Source organism: Dasypus novemcinctus, chromosome X (assembly GCF_030445035.2).
Source record: "Dasypus novemcinctus isolate mDasNov1 chromosome X, mDasNov1.1.hap2, whole genome shotgun sequence".
Classification (NCBI taxonomy): domain Eukaryota; kingdom Metazoa; phylum Chordata; class Mammalia; order Cingulata; family Dasypodidae; genus Dasypus; species Dasypus novemcinctus.
Genome location: NC_080704.1, coordinates 82,526,710 through 82,542,929, shown reverse-complemented (window position 1 = coordinate 82,542,929; position 16,220 = coordinate 82,526,710). Strand labels below are relative to the sequence as shown.

Here is a 16,220-nt window from a genome sequence, read left to right as displayed (position 1 = left end):
ACAAAGAAAATATATTCCTAATTTGGGATTTAAGCTAGCAGTAAAAATTATATTTGTTTCACCTTGTTTCCATCCTCACTTGCTTGACTGACAACAGTGCGATATAAGGGATAATTCTCCTTGGGTTAGGGCAGCACTAAGCAATGGGTCTATACTTGGGTAATGGGATTGCTTCCACTAGGAGTTCCCAAAAAGAACATGGATTTAGCTTCATTGTAATACATGTTAGGGTGATTTACATAGAAAGAGTTCAGTTACCTACAACTTCGATCATTTGTGGTGTTAATGAAGATGTTATACATACCTTGGGGTTTGCCTTTATAAAAGCTTGTTAGATTTTATTCTAAATTTCCTATGTAAGCATGAATATATGGTTGTTTCTTAAGAATTTGAGATCCCAAGTTCTTAAAAAGCAAAGTACGATGGTAATTTGTTGAGCTGGTAGTTATAGTATAAATATTTGCACTTCTGCTTTTAACATTTTGGGGGGATACCCAGGCAGTCAAGTTACATTGATTTGGGTGCAGTGAGCCAAATTTGGGTCCAGGCCTTGTAGAGTTGGCTAAAACGCACATGCTATATCTATGATTACTTTTATCTACAGTAAACATTTCTCCAATTATTGGAAGCATTGCAACAATTTGATGTGTAGCACTTAGGTGCTGCACAAGTGGATCAAATGAACTTTGTTTAAGTGGGCTTTCCTGACTGCTGCTTTCAAGGTGTAGATTGATTGAAGCATTCCATAATATAGTTGGCCCATGCATCGCTTGATATTGATGTTGCAAATTTATACAGTACCAACACTTGGTTCTATTGCAGAGGTTTTGGATGATCTTCAAAATATGTGTGAGTGATATCTTCCCTCAGGGCTAGTTACTGGCAGGTCCTGTAGAAGAAAGAACAAGATTAGAATTCGGTAGAGTTTTTTACTTCCTGAACAAGAACCACAGGTTCTCAACTGGCTCCATCTCATATTTTGCTTCATGCTCTGTTGTGAGCTCTGGCTCAGGACCTCCTTTATCTGCTGGTCCTGATAAGTAGTAAGGTTCTGTTCTGGTATGATGGACCCAGGGCTTGATTCCCTGTAATTTAAGAGAAGAATGAGAGGTTAATAGTACTGTATAAGGTCCCTCCCATTTGGGTTTAAGCTGATCTTCAGGATGTTCATTTTTCCAAACTTTTTAAAAGAACTTGATCCCTGACTGAGAAGGGGTGGAGAGGCTGGTTATTGGGGTATTTTAGGTGTGTATTTGTATATGTATGCATGGTGGTAAAGAGCTCTCCTAACTGCAAAGCCCACCTATAGAGGGCTCCCTCTAAGGTTGCTGGTGAATTCAGTTTTTCCTTTGGGTTACTTAGAAAAGGCCTTCCATACATAAGCTCGAAAGGACTTGAGTTAAGCTCAAGTACTCTTATAGAGGTCACCCTAAACCGAAGGAGAGCTAGGTTAAGTGCTTCTGTCCATTTCAACTGTGTTTCTTGACAAATTTTTCTTAAGGTTTTCTTCAAAGTATAATTCATTCTTTCCACCTTTCCTGATGACTCAGGTCTCCAGTCTGCATGTAATTTCCACTTAATTCCAAGACACCGATTGACACCCTGTACCATGGCTGAAATAAAAGGTTCATTATATGACTGAATTGTTTGGGGCAGTCCAAGCATCAGGATGATTTCCTGGAGGAGGAATTTAGTTACTCTGGAATGCTGTTCTGTGAGGCAGGGAAAGGCTTCCACCCACCCTGAAAAAGTGTCTACAAATACCAAAAGATACTTATAATTTCCTGTGGTTTTTGGCATTACTGTGAAGTCTACTTGCCAATCTTTGGCCAGGGCAAGCCCTCAACTTTGTGTCCACGATGTTTCCTTTGGGTTGTTTTTCTGGCAAGTAAGACACTGGCTAGAGATTTTCTGCACTGCTTGAGCAAGGTGAGGTCCCACCACCAGTTGGTGAAGAAGGCTATGCAGTGCTTGCTGTCCCAAATGTGTGGTTTGGTTATAGTAAGAGACTAGGGAATATACTAAATTTTCAGACAGATAAAATTGTTCTTGGCTATTTTTCAGCCACTTACCACTTTTTCTGTGTGTTTTTTTTTTTTCCTGAATTTTCTTAAAAACCCCATTCTCTTGCACATTCAAGGTCTGCAGGGGTATAGATCTGAGAGAAAACTTCCTCTATGTGTTGAGGAATCTGGGGTTTAATGAGTGCAGCTACTTGAATAGGAGGGTAGCCTTTTCTTGCAGGCTCTTTTGCTGCTTGGTCTGCTTGCCTGACTACTAGGGCTACATCTCCCTTTTGATGTCCCTGGCAGTGCACTTCAGCTACTTCTGCAGGTAGTTTTACTGCTTCTAAAAGTTCAGTTATTTGTGTGGCATGTTTAATGTCTTTCTGCTCAGATGGCAAAAGTCCTCTCTCCTTCCAAATGGGCCCATGTGCATGCAAGATAAGAAAAGCATATTTTGAATCAGTGTAAATGTTCACTCTTTTTCCGTCCCCTCTTTGGAGGGTTCTAAGAAGACCAACGAGCTCAGCTTCTTGTGCAGAGCTCCCTGGGGGAAGTGGTGCAGTTTCTAGTACTTCCCCCACAGTTACAAGCACATATACAGCTTTTTGAATACCTCCTTCAATGAAGCTACTTCCATCAGTGAAGATTTCTAAATCTGGATTTAGTAGAGAAGTTTCTATACAATCATGAATAGGTATTTCCTCAGTACCTGATGACAGTAGAGAAGCTGGATTTAAGGTTGCACAAACTTTTAATTTAACTTCTGGGTTGTCTAGGAGTGCTGCTTGATATTTTCCAAGCCTCCCTTGGGTTAGCAAAAGATTTCCTTTTCCTTCAGGTTGTGTGAGTACTCAATGGGGGGAGTATGAATGGTGAGGGGCTGTCCTAATGTAAATTTTTAATCTTCCAGTAGTAAGACACAGGTTGCAGCAACACCTCTTAAACATGCTGGCCACCCTTTTGCAGTATTGTCTAGCAATTTTGAGAAGTACACTACCAGATGATGCTCACCTCCCAATTTCTGGGTTAATACTCCAAGGGCTACAGCTTGTTTTTCATGGACAAATAAATGAAAAGGTTTTCTGAGATTTGGTAATTCCAGAGCAGGGGCACCCATTAGCTCCCTCTTCAGTTGGCAAAAGGCTTGCTCACATTCAGAGGTCCAATGGAGAGCCTCTCCATTCCCACCATCCAAAGCCATGTCCAGGGATTTAGCTATTAACCCAAAATTTGGAATCCAGATTTGGCAGAACCCAGCCACGCCTAAAAATCCCCACAGTTGATGATGGCTCTTTGGGCTTCTTATTTCTAAAATAGCTTTTACTCTAGCAGTAGTCAGGGTCCTTGTTCCTTTCTTTAGCTCAAACCCAAGATAGCAGACTTGTAGTGGAAACAGAGAGGATTCAGTGATTGTGTATTGAAGGCTAGGACTCAGGAATCTCTGAGAAGGAAGACTTATTATGACCTGTCAGACCTGGCAGACTCCTGTCCAAAAGTCTGAGCCCAGAGTAGGGGTTTTAGGTTATTTTTACACAAGAGACACATTTGGTGGGGCCAGGAGAGGTTTAGGGGTCAAAAGACTTTCTTTGTTAGTTTTTTAGGGTTTAACCATGTGTTTGAATACCAGATAAGCTTGAATTAACATATCACACACATTCCATCTGGATGTAACTTTGAACACACATTCAGTCTAAACCCTTTCTGAATAGTCAAAGCCTATCAGACCTATATCACTTAATTGGCTTTCTAGGAGCCAAGCACACTTGGATACAGAATTAGATAAGTTTGAATGCACAGGCTATATTATATCCCCCCTTTAATGCCTTGCTTAAGTTTGTTAAGCTTTGGCATCACTATTTTCAGAGTTATGAGGTGGGCTGTGTGTTCTTATTGCATTATTTATTAAATCATGTACTTTAGTTATTATTAAGGGGAGGAAGCAGGGAAGTATGATGAGAGGATGGGAGGAGTTTCAGTTGTTCACCATCTTGAATGCTCATTTTTACCATTAATTTTTTCAGGAGGGCTTAATGATAAAGTATCTGGGAACATCCAGGGTTTCTCTTAGTTTTTGGAGGAAGTCTTCTTCTGAGTGGTGGAATCTTGGGGAGATTTTTTGCTAGGTTCCAGATCTGTCTACTGATTTTTTATCTTACTAGCCTGTCCTATTTTTTTCTTTTAGAGACTTTACACCTTTAATTTTAAAGGGGGTGCTGAAGGGAGATGATCTTTTTCTGTAGCTACTTCCTGCTGGTCAGGGGCAGTTGACCCTACCTGACAAGGGGTGAAACTCTATCTTATCTCAGTTGGAGGAAGACAGATCTGGCATCCTGGGTGAAGCTGAATTAAGTTTTCATATGGCCAAAAAGATGTTGATTCTGAAAGAAATAAACAATTAGAATTTTGAGAATATATGGTTGCACTAAGAGGACACTGGAGCACAAAAGCAGAAAATGTCAGGTGCCTGCAAAGACTGCATTTTCCTCAAGTTGGTGGGAAACAGTATTTTTCTTTGAGTTATTTTATGCTGTTGGTTATCTTTAGAGAGAAATTGCAAAAGACAATGGGGTTAGGTATAAATTGTCAATCCCAGTTCCTATGTTAGAGGAGAGTAATGAGAAGAGGCATTTCTCTTTTAAGTTATGCTACAGTACAAGAAAATAGGCAAGGTTTTTGTTCTTTTTTATTCCCCCCCATGTGACTTGATTGCTGTCTGCTCTCTGTGTCCATTCACTGTGCATTCTTCTGTGTCTGCTTGTCTCCCTTTGTTGTGTCATCTTGCTGCACCAGCTCACCATGGGCATGGATTGTCAGCTCTCCTTGGGCATGGGCCATCAGCTTTCTGTGGGTACAGGCCATCAGTTCTCCTTGCCTTCATAAGGAGGCCCCAGAATGCAAACCCAGGACCTTCAATATGGTAGACAGGAACCCAACTGATTGCATCACAGCTGCTTCCCAAGAGGCAAGGTTTTAAAAGGGAAGTCTGGTTTGTCTTTTTTCTAGCAATAGGCATTTGTGATGGAGTTAGAGGAAACAGTTGATTTTGACATAGACACTACTTAGCTTTGTCTTTTGAAGAGGTATCTCAGGCTGTCCAATGACTGGCACATGTGTGTTCTGTCAGGTGCTTCTGGTGAACTGGCACTTTGCAATTAATAGGTTCAAGTTTCAGGTTTGTAATACCATATAGGTTATCTCTCCTTGGGAGCAAACTATACTACCAATTGTGTTTAAGTTCTACTCACAGTATTCTGGTATTCATTGCTCCACTTCATATGTTCTTCACAGAAGCTGCAGCACCGTTAACACTAGAGAAAAGTTAGGAAAGTAGATTCCAGTATTTTACTGGCCTTGTGCATAGCACTCTTCAGCACTATGAAGCAGTGCCAGTCTGGAGGTGATATCCATTTTACATTGGCTGTACTGAGCCATCATTGGCTGCTGCAGGAGTTTGAAACTGCAATGTAGTTTGCATCCACTTCAGGAGCATGACCAGAGATGTAGTAGATACCTTGATTGTTTTAGGAGTCAGTGACCAACCTAGCCAATAAAAAATATGGAGAAGGAACCTGCAATGTATTGGATGCCTGGTTTGAATGCATGAGAGTTTGAAAATGCTGAAGTTTATCTCTTGATTTTTATATATCTTTTAAACATTTCTAATGCAACGTATTATATATTAAATGAACTTTTAGTACTTTGCTTTTTACTTCTGAACTTTTACTATGAAGATGTTAATTACACAGGTATGTTACTTTAGCAGTAGAGGAGAAACTATTTTTCCCACTTTTAAAATAGAAACTGAAGATTCCCAATGGAACCAAGGTAACTTTTCATTAACACACTTGAATATGCACATTGAGGTGACTTTCAGACAGGTTTCATTGCTATGAAGTTACTTTTTGCTGTTAACATCAATTTAGGTTTTTAATTATTAATGATTTTTTAGAACTAGCCATTCAAATGCTTCAATTTGGAAGATGCTCTTACAAACTTTTTATAATTAAACACAACTACATAGACTGGTTAATTTACTTTAGATTACAATTAGCACCTGATGGATTTTACTTTATGCTTTTAAGAGAGGGAAGATCTACATTTCTGTAGCTTAATTTAATTAGATATGAACTTAGAATTTTATCACGTTAAAGACTTAATACATACAATGTTAATTTATTAACTTGATAATTTATAAAACAAAGAGATAACACCCAAGTTAAATAAATTGAAACTATTATATTTTATACAAAGAATTTTTTTTTCCTTTTCCAATAGTTTCTATATTCAGATTTTTATATGACCTTTCCATCCTGCTTAACCTAATTTAGGTTCTAGGAATATTTATTACATATATAACTGCATATTTAATTTTTAACAATTTGAATTGAGTTTTTCAATAATTATTTGTTAATTTGATAATATTATCCTGATGTATGAAGATATATGCTGAGCAAATAGGCAGGCATGAATAGTTTGACCCAGAAACACAACTTACTTAAAATTTTCATTTTTTCACAAAACAAGTTCAACTGTAAAACAACACCTGAAAGATCTCCCTGAAGGCTTTTTTTTTTTTTGGTGGACTTCTCCAGACTAGGGGTTCACAATTCCCCTCTTTGTGGCTTTCTTAATTAATGGCTTATAACCAAAATTTTCCAAGGCTATGATACAATTTTTCTTTTCTTCAGAACCATAAGCAGAGGCAAGGGGTGAGGCCAGACTTGCAGTAACCATAAACAAAGGCAAACTTGGTTTATGATTATCATCACAATTGTTGAAGTCTAGGGGAGAGGTGAACTTAGTTATAAAATAACCATAATTAAAGATAAGTTTAAGTTATAATTACCATTCCTATAGTAAGTACTAGATAGACTTGAAGTAGCCATAAACAAAGGTAAATTAGTTTAGGATTACCATTACAATAGCTGAAATCTAGTCTACATCTACTCCAGTGTAATAATTTCAGTAATTATTTTTTTTACTATCTTATATATAAAGGTACTTACACAATGATTTCAACTCTTAGTTTCTAGAAAGTTTTTACTTAAAATCAACTTGGGCACTTTTGTTTATTAACTAAGCAATTAAAACAATTTTATTCATAACAACTTTGTGTCATTTTCTTGCTTTTCCAGCAATTAAATAAATTTCACTTGTGATTTATGCATTAAATCCACTAGCTAAACAGTCTGGCATTTAAAGATTCATTTTTAGGTTACCTTTCACCATTATCCAACTTGTAACAGGTGAACCCCAAATCTGATTTCCTAGGCACAAGCAAACTGAGAAAATCAAACATGGATTTCAAAGTTGAACACAAAGTTATGCACAAATTAAAACAGAAGAATTTTATATCTTTAACATTTCTAGGAATTTTTTACCTTAATTGATGGCATATGAAGTTTCTTTATTTTCATCACTATTCACACATTTTATAGGCATGACTGAGTTTGAACAGAGAAGATTGATGCTTATTTCCTCCTTTTTTTAAGGAGATATGACATGAGGTTTCTGGGTCTCAAATCTATCTGTGTCCCCCCCCTCCCCCTTTTTTATGACAGTTTAAGTGGAGTTCAGAGTTCCACACAGAGGCTGCTCTTTGGCCATATGAACCAACAGCAGGTAGAATTTCCCAATTCCTGAGAAGAGGCCCCATGGAGAGCCTGCTGGAATGCCAGAAGCCATTTTTATTATTCAAGAAAGAATGAATAGACACCCTTTTAGTTAACTGACCTGGTGTCCCAGAGTTCCAGCCTAAGCAAGTTTCACCATTTCACACAATTCAATACCACTATCCAGAGGCATGAAAACATACACTGCCATTGAGTAAATGACAAACACTAAAGAGCCATGGCACACAGAGACAGAAACAAAAAGCTCATCAATTTGACTCATAATTTTTATTTCTCCTGTATGGCCATTTTTGAGCTTTTTGCTTTTTACTTCTATTTCTAAGAGGTTTCTTTGTTTAATTTTTGGGAAGTACCATCATAGGCTATGGAAGCAGGGGGCTTATCTTTCTTTAACACATATCAGGGGGAGTGAGTTACAGCTAGTTAATTATTGCAAGCTTAGTGAGGGGGAACTTCTAACAGGGCTCTTTGCCTACACTTGCTGTTTATAAAACGAGCTCAATTGCAATCCAGCATTAAAATTAAAAGACTTATTTCTGGCCAAATTTCTCCATTGCTCAATGCATATTCAGACTAAGCTTTATCACAAAAACCAATTCATTTTTTTGTAACCAAGATCTGTCAAATTTAGGCCAATTCTTCAGGATGCATCCTAGTGTAAAGCACTGGGATACTGATGCCTCATTTTCTATGGCTGTGGAGAGAAAGGGAGAGAGGAGAGCAGCCAAAATAAAGGCACAAGAGGCAGCAGGCCTTTTTCTTAAAGTGAGATAGGGAGTGGGACTTAAACCCATCAATGCCTCTTCCACTGTAACCAAATTTTCACTATCTTAGTGCAGATAAACCAGATGCCAACCCACAGTCAGCTAAAACTAAGTATCAGGCTTTTTTTTTTTCTTTTCAGACATGGAGAAGATGGCTTACATCTAAACTTTTGGGGATACTAGGAACTCCTTGGGAGTTGATCAGGCCCCCCTTCTAACATTTACAGTTAGGCTTTTCTTACACTATGCCCCAGGGGGTCTTACCCATCTGGCATGCGGAGCTCCTGTTTCATTCTCAGGATTTCCTTTTAGACCCTTCAATACATCTGTTTTTTTCCTGGGAGGGCTCCAGCAGAGTCCACAACCTCTTTCTGGACTAAAAGGGGTCCAGGGGCACCCTGAGCTGGCAATTCACCTGGGTCCTCCCAGCTTCCTCAGAGGTGTCCAAAAGGGGCAAAGAAATCCTGCCATCTCTGGCCTTCATTGCAATCCTGGATGAACCCCCAGGAAATGTAGTAGAAGCAGAGAGGATTCAGTGATTGTGTACTGAAGGCTAGGACTCAAGAATCTCTGAGAAGGAAGATTTATTAAGACCAGCCAGGCCCAGTAGACTCCTATCCAAAAAGCTGAGCCCAGAATAGGGGTTTTAGGTTATTTTTATACAAGAGACACACGTGGCAGAGCCAGGAGAGGTTTAGGGGTCAAAAAGTCTTTCTTCATTAGTGTTTTAGGGTTTAACCATTTTTTTGAATACCAACTAAGCTTGAATTAACATATCACCAATATTCTGTCTGGATATAACTTTGAATATACATTCAGTCTACATCCTTTCTGAATATTCAAAGCCTTTAGGGCCTATAACACTTAATTGGATTTCTAGAAAATAGACACATTTGGATACAGAATTAGATAAGTTTGAATTCATGCACAGGCTATATTAGACTGATTTCTGGACTAACTGTACTCTACTCTTTGAGACTTTGTACCCTAAGAGTGCTAAGCTATTTAGCATTTCAATTGTATCTTTAATACATGCTTCTTGGGTTGGGCTTGCAATTAAAATGTCGTCTACAAACTGAAGATATTGCCCATTTAACATAACTGTCTCTCACAAGTCCTGGACTAATTGTTCACCAGAAATGATTGGGGAATTTTTGAACCCTTGGGGCAGCACAATCCAGGTATATTGTTGCTTATGTCCTGCACTTGGTTCTTCCCACTCAAAGGCAAAAATTTGTTGAGAGGAGCTATCCAGAAGAGCAAAAGAAGGCATCTTTCAGGGAAGCAGATGTGGCTAAACTGATAAGAGCATCTGCCTACCATATAGGATGTCCAGGGTTCAGTACCCAGGGCCTCCTGGCCCATGGGGTGAGCTGTCCCACACACAGTGCTGCCAGGCACAAGGAGTTTCATGCCACACAGGGGTGTCCCCTGCATAGGGAGCCCCACATGCAAGGAGTGCTTCCCACAAGGAGAGATGTCCCATGTGAAAAAAGCACAGCCTGCCCAGGTGTGATGCCACACACACACAGAGCTGACACAGCAGGATGATGCAACAAAAAGAGACACAGATTTCTGGTGCCACCTGACAAGAATGCAAGCATACACAGAAGAACACACACAGCAAATGGATAGAGAGCAGACAACAGGGGGAGAGAGAAATAAATAAATAAATAAATAAATCTTAAAAAAAAAAACAAAAAAAAAGAAGGCATCTTTTAAATCTAGTGCTGAAAACCATTCATTTTCTGCACTGAGAGTAGTAAGCAAGGTATATGGGTTTGGCACAACTGGGTGGATAACTTCAACTATTTTATTTATAGCCCTTAAATTTCAAACTGGTACTCTCCACTTGTACCAGGCTTTTAAAGCATGTAGAACTGGAGTGTTATATGATGATCTACAAGTTTGAATCAGTCCCATGGCCAATAGCCATTAAATTATCAGAGCTAACCCCATTTTTCCTTTAAAAGGAAGTGGGTACTGCTTGATGCAAATTGGCTGGGCATGTGGTTTTAACTGTACTTTTACTGGATTTTTACATGCAGCCTGGCTGGGGAGTCCTGTTGCCCAAAACTCTGCATTTACCTGAGAGTCTATTTGAAGGGAATAGTTATTCTCTTCATGCTCTCCTGCTTCAGCTAAGACAGCAGCCTGGAGGGCCCATGCTTGGTTTGTTGGGACTCTCACACTTAGATATCCTTTTTAAAAAGTGATTTCTGCTTAAAGTCTAGTTAAAAGATCCCTTCCTAATAGGGGGATTGGACATTCAGGTATGTATAGAAATTGGTGATGAGCCTAGTCTTTTCCAATCTGGCAGCTTAAAGGGGCTAAAAACTGTGGTTGTGAAGTTTTTCCCATAGCTTCAGAAATGGTGGTTTCCTTTTTAGTAAGAGGGCCTAGTTGTTCCTTAACTACTGAGTGAGTATATCCTGTATTCATGAAAAACTTTACTTGCTTCCCTTCCACTGTCACAATTACCCAGGGTTCTTGTTCCAGGATGAGGATACTTGGTGGGAGGCTCCAGTCCCTGAGCTCTGAGCTCCATCATTCAGAGTCACTGTGAGTTTCCCTAGCTACTATGTTAATTAAGCAAGTTGAAGTGAGAACAGCAAGGAAGGGGCTGCTTCTCTGCAGGTCTGGCCAACTAGTTGAAGCTGGTTTTCATACTTCATTGCTTCAACAGGATATTCTTAACCATCAAAAGCAGAATTTGGTACAAAGAGAGGGTTGCACCTCATTACCTTCTGATTTACATACAATTCTTTTCTTTGTATCCTAGCAACATGGAGAGAAACAAGTTACTTTCAGGTATTCGGTCATCCTACATCCATCAAAAGTACAAAAATAGGTTCATTGATATGTTATACACTGCATTGGAAGTGTTTATAAAGTGTATAAAGATTGAAAGATACATTAGGGAATGGATATGGCTCAAGCAGTGGAATGCTTGCTTCCCACATGGGAGGTCCTGGGTTTGGTCCCTGGTCTCTCCTAAAAATAAAAAAATAAAAACAACCAACTTAGCGAAGCCAATGTGGCTTAGTGGTTGAGGGCTGGCTTCCTATATATAAGGTCTCAGGTTCATACCTGAGCCCCCATACCTAAAAAAAAAAAAAAAAGAGAGAGAGACTTCAATACTGTCAAACGCTCTTGTGCATTCAAACCCGGCCTAAATACCCTGTATGGTGCCTCTGAATTTGAGTTATTGGCTCAGCCAGTCACTGCAAACCATTAAACAATGAAAGTATTGATTACATCTCTGAACATGCTCCTGAAGTGGATGGAGAGGATGTTGCAGTTTCAGATGCTTGCAACATCCAGGAATGGTTCAATATGGCAAGCTGTAAAATGACATTCCCTCCAGACTGTCTATGTTTCACAGTGCTGAAGAGTGCTATGCACCAGACCAATGAAATACAAGAGCCTGCCTTCCTGGCTTCTGTCTAGGGTCAACAGTGCTGCAGCATACTGGCTGTGTGAAGGACACACCAAGCAAAGCAATAATTGCCAGAGTAATGTGAGTAGAAATTAAAAACCACAATTGACATTATGGCCTGCTCCCATGGAGAGATAACATGTATGTTATTGCAAACCTGGAGATTAGATCTATTAAATGTGGCTCAGGAGGAAATTGTACATTAAGTAGTATTAAGTACTCTATTTATATGCTTGATGAATATGATGATATTTTTTCTATTCCAGATCATATGCAGAGGGATATTGAACATGTGAAAAGTCCTGGTAAAATTAATTCATTTTCTAAGTAATGAAAGTGCCTATAAGACAAAAGAATGGCTCTCTTAAGTACTATCTTTAGTTTGCTTGCTTTATGCTTGTCTTGTTGCCTATTCTGTCTTTGTGAGTTTATATCTAGGGTAGTGCCTTTCATAATACCTACCCTACCTGTTCGAGGCATAACCACTGCTGTGGGAACTGGGGTTGGCAATTTATACCAAACCCAGCAGGCCTACCACAATCTCTCCCTAGAATTAACCAACAGTGTAAAATAATTCAAGGAAGAATGCTGTTTCCCATCAACTTAGGGAGGATGTACCCTCTGAAGTCACTTGGGTTTTCTCACACTTGTGGTCCAGTATGTCATGGCTGGATCACTTTCTGGGCCCACCTACCACCATTTTCTTTATCCTTTAAGTGGGAACATGTATCTTTAAAATTCTAATTAAGTTTATTTCTTACAGAATCAGCACCTTATTAGTTATGTGAGGATTTCATCCAGTCCAACCAGGGTACCAGACCTGTGTTCCCTCCACCACAATAGAATTGTCAGTTAGGGTCTACTCCGCCTAAACATCAGGAATTAGCTACAAAAGAATCCATCACCTTTCAGTGCCTCATTAATAATAAGGGTATAAACACTCTGAGAGGGGCTTTGAGGCAGGTTACTATAGGGAAAAGGAAGTCTTGGGTCACAGCTGAGGCTCAGCATACAACACGGCCAATATACAACAGGGTCAGCAGAAAACACAGATAACAGACAATATGGCAAACAGACAATATAGCTGGCAGACCACATGTCTGTGAGACCTGGCCCAGAAATCTCCTGTGGGATCCCATGAGATCCCAGCCATAAGAATCTCATTTGGAATGAGAATCCCATTTGGGGCCAAGAGAAAGCCCCAGATACCCTCAAAAGGCCTCATCATTGGCTTTCTAACAAATGACAGGTGGGGCAACCAGTCAGAACAGCAAACTGCTGGAACCCCTCCCCCAAAATTCCGAAGGAGTAGGGGGAAAGATTTTTAAAACCACTGACCTGGGGCACCACATGCACATGTGTATAAGTCAGCCAGAGTCAGCTGATGCAAAATACCAAAAATCTGCTGGGTGTTATAAAGGGTACTTATTTGGGGTAGGAGCTTACAGATATCAGGTCATAAAGCATAAGTTACTTCCCCCACCAAAGTCTATTTGGAGCAAGATGGCTGAAAATGTCTGTGAGGACTCAGGCTTCCTGGGTTCCTACATTCCTGGGGCTTGCTTTTCTCTGGTTCAAGGTTCCTTCCTTCCTGGTGCTGGCTTCTCTTTCCTCTGGAGACTGACTTCCTGGGTCTTCAGCATCAAACTCTAACATCAGAAATTCCCACATCAAAAGCTCCAACTCTGTCCTTTGCCATGCCTTTTATCTGTGAGTCCTACCCACCATGTGGTGGGGACTGGGTGGGGACTCCATGCCCTAATGATAACTCAATCATGCCCAGATACAGATCACATTACAAACATAATCCAAAATTTCTTTTGGAATTCATCAATTACATTAAACTGCTACACTACACCCTCTGAATTTCAAAAAGTTATTCCAATATTCAAAAAAGCCTTAAATCAGTTACAATGCAAGTACTAAATCATTCAATTTAAAGAAATACAGTTCATCTTCGTGCAAAGTCCTGTCCACTATAGACCTCTGAAACTTACAAAACGATTCATCTGCTTTCAATACACAAATGGACAGACAAGGGATGAACATTTTCATTACAATAAGGAGAAATAGGAAGGGAAACATGAGTCACAAGTCCTCTACAGTTAGGTAAACCGGCAGGGCAGCCTCCATTTGTTTTCAAAGTCTGAAGGTCATTCTTAAGAAGATGGTTTCTTCTCCTTGGGCCATATGGGGATCCACCCTTTCCACAGTCTTGCCCAATGACCATTTTCTTGGTTCCATCCTCATCAAGCATCTGGGTATCAACCAAGCTCCAGACCTCTCCCTCCGAGTATTGGGGTGATTGCCACACCTTACCCAATCTTTGGGTTAGAGGCTTAAGCCTCCTAGCACAGTGAAGTGAAGATAACTTTCCCCCTAACCTTTGGCAAAAAGGCGCAACTGTCTCAGAGCAATGAGTTGACCACCTGGCCTTCCCTAACCTTTGGGGGACAGGTCCACCCCACTCAGACCTGTGGGGTGCCAACCTTAACCACCCTAATCCTTGGGGAATGTGTCCCACCCTCTCTGTACCTTGGGGCAGCAAAACTCTCCCAGAACATCGGACAGGAACATCCACACTCTTCAACTGCTGAGGCAAACTCACCCTCTCTGTACACATGGGTGGGGTTCCTCTCTTAGCCCAAGGTGATGTCCTAATTCCAGATCTCAGCTTCCATGGTTTTCCTCTTAAAGCTGTTTCTCCTTCAGTCTCTCCTTTCCATGTCCTTTCTATTCCAGGCTGACAGTGGTTTTGTTCTTACAGCTCTCTAAAACACTTTGTTGATGGTGGCTGTGTGAACATATCTGATAATCCCTCCTGCAAAGAAGCAGCTGGGCAGCATTGGAAATTCTTCAGGACCAGGCTGTTTCAGGATTTTGCAGGGCAGGAGGTGTCTGGACATTGATTAGGTGGGAAGGTAACAGAGAAAATTCATGTATAAGATAAAATTGAGGCTCTATTACACGGAGGTGGGAGCACGCCAGATGCTCCCTCCTGGGGTGGGCAGAGCCGTGGCATCGGTGTGGCGGCGGTGATTCCTGGAGGCTCTGTGGTACTGGGGAATTCATAAGCCCTGAGTGGGCTACTGGGGGGCTAACAGGGCAGGAGGCCTTCGCAGACTGATTTGGAGAGACAAACGGGAGTTTTATTGTGAGGCGGGGAATTTTTGATTGCAGACACAAATAATAGTGCTTCCGGCTAGAGCCCCGCCCCCCAAGGCTGGCTGCCAATCTGCACCAGACTTAAATTGTTCACAATAAAGAGACATCAGCAAGAGACTCTTTCAGGGACTGGCAGGGTGGGAGACGTCTGGAAACCAATTAGGGGAATATTTTGGGAAGCATGGGAATTTCAGTTTTGGACTCTGTTATTGGTGTTTCCAGCTGAAGCCCCACCCCCGGGCCTGGCTACTGATCTGCATCATTAAATTGGCTGCAGTGTAGAGGTGCCCCAAGGTGGCCGATCTGGGGATTTACAGGGTGGGAGGTGTCCTGAAGTCAAATTGGTGATACAGCCACAGAAGAGACCCGAGTGAGTGAGTGAATTGTGGGGTTCAGACACATAGGTCAGAGTTTGTGGATGTGACACCCCGCCATAGGGCTGGCACCCAGCTGCGGGGATCCCTGAAGGCTGTGTTGCACTGTGGTGCTCCCAGGCTACCTGGTAACCGGATTTGAGGTTGCCAGGTCTGAGTCCCCTAAATCCTGGTGGCCCACATCCCAAAGATTCAAACCTCTTGAGTCTGTAATGTCACAGACATTCCATCCCTGAATCCACCATGCCCTGAGGTCCATCTGAGATCCTTGATTGTCCTAGCCATCGATGTTTGCATTTTTTTCTCTTTCCTTTTTCCCTTTTTTCTTTTTTATTGTCCTGGTTGCTAATATTACATTATCTCTTAGTCTTTTCTCCCACTGTATCCCCCAAGGACTTTTTTCATTTATTTAGGGTTTTATTTTTTCTCTTTCTTTTCTTTTTCTTGCTTGTTTCCCTCCCTTTTCTTTGCTCACCACCCCCCACTTTTTTTCTTCCCTTTAATTTTTCTTTTCCCTCTTTTTCTTCTTATTTTGTTTTAATTATACAATAGGTGCTGCAGGGAACACCTCACATTTGCTGGGTTTCCTCATCCTCCATTGCCTCGTTTCTGTGTGAATTGATTTTGGCCACCTACACTATACCTTTCCCCCCACATCTTGATATCCTCTATCATCTACTGTCTCCCCTTTTTTCTACCTCCCTTTCTTTGGTCCTTAAATTGTCTAACTTTTAATTTCTAATACCTTTGTTTTGTTTTCTGTCTTTTATACACTCTTGATACTATTGTCTTTCTTTTCTATTTCCCTCTCTCATGAAAACACTGCCTTTTCAATCCAT

The 16,220-nt window shown here is 40.7% G+C and overlaps 1 long non-coding RNA gene across 1 annotated transcript in view; it reads right to left on the bottom strand.

Moving 5' to 3' along the window:
* Nucleotides 1–16,220, bottom strand: part of LOC139438028 (uncharacterized) — a 225,086-nt gene that overhangs the window by 7,097 nt on the left and 201,769 nt on the right. The window contains exon 3 of the long non-coding RNA XR_011647891.1: nt 305–889. This is a non-coding gene — a long non-coding RNA (uncharacterized lncRNA). The remainder of the gene's footprint in view (nt 1–304; nt 890–16,220) is intronic.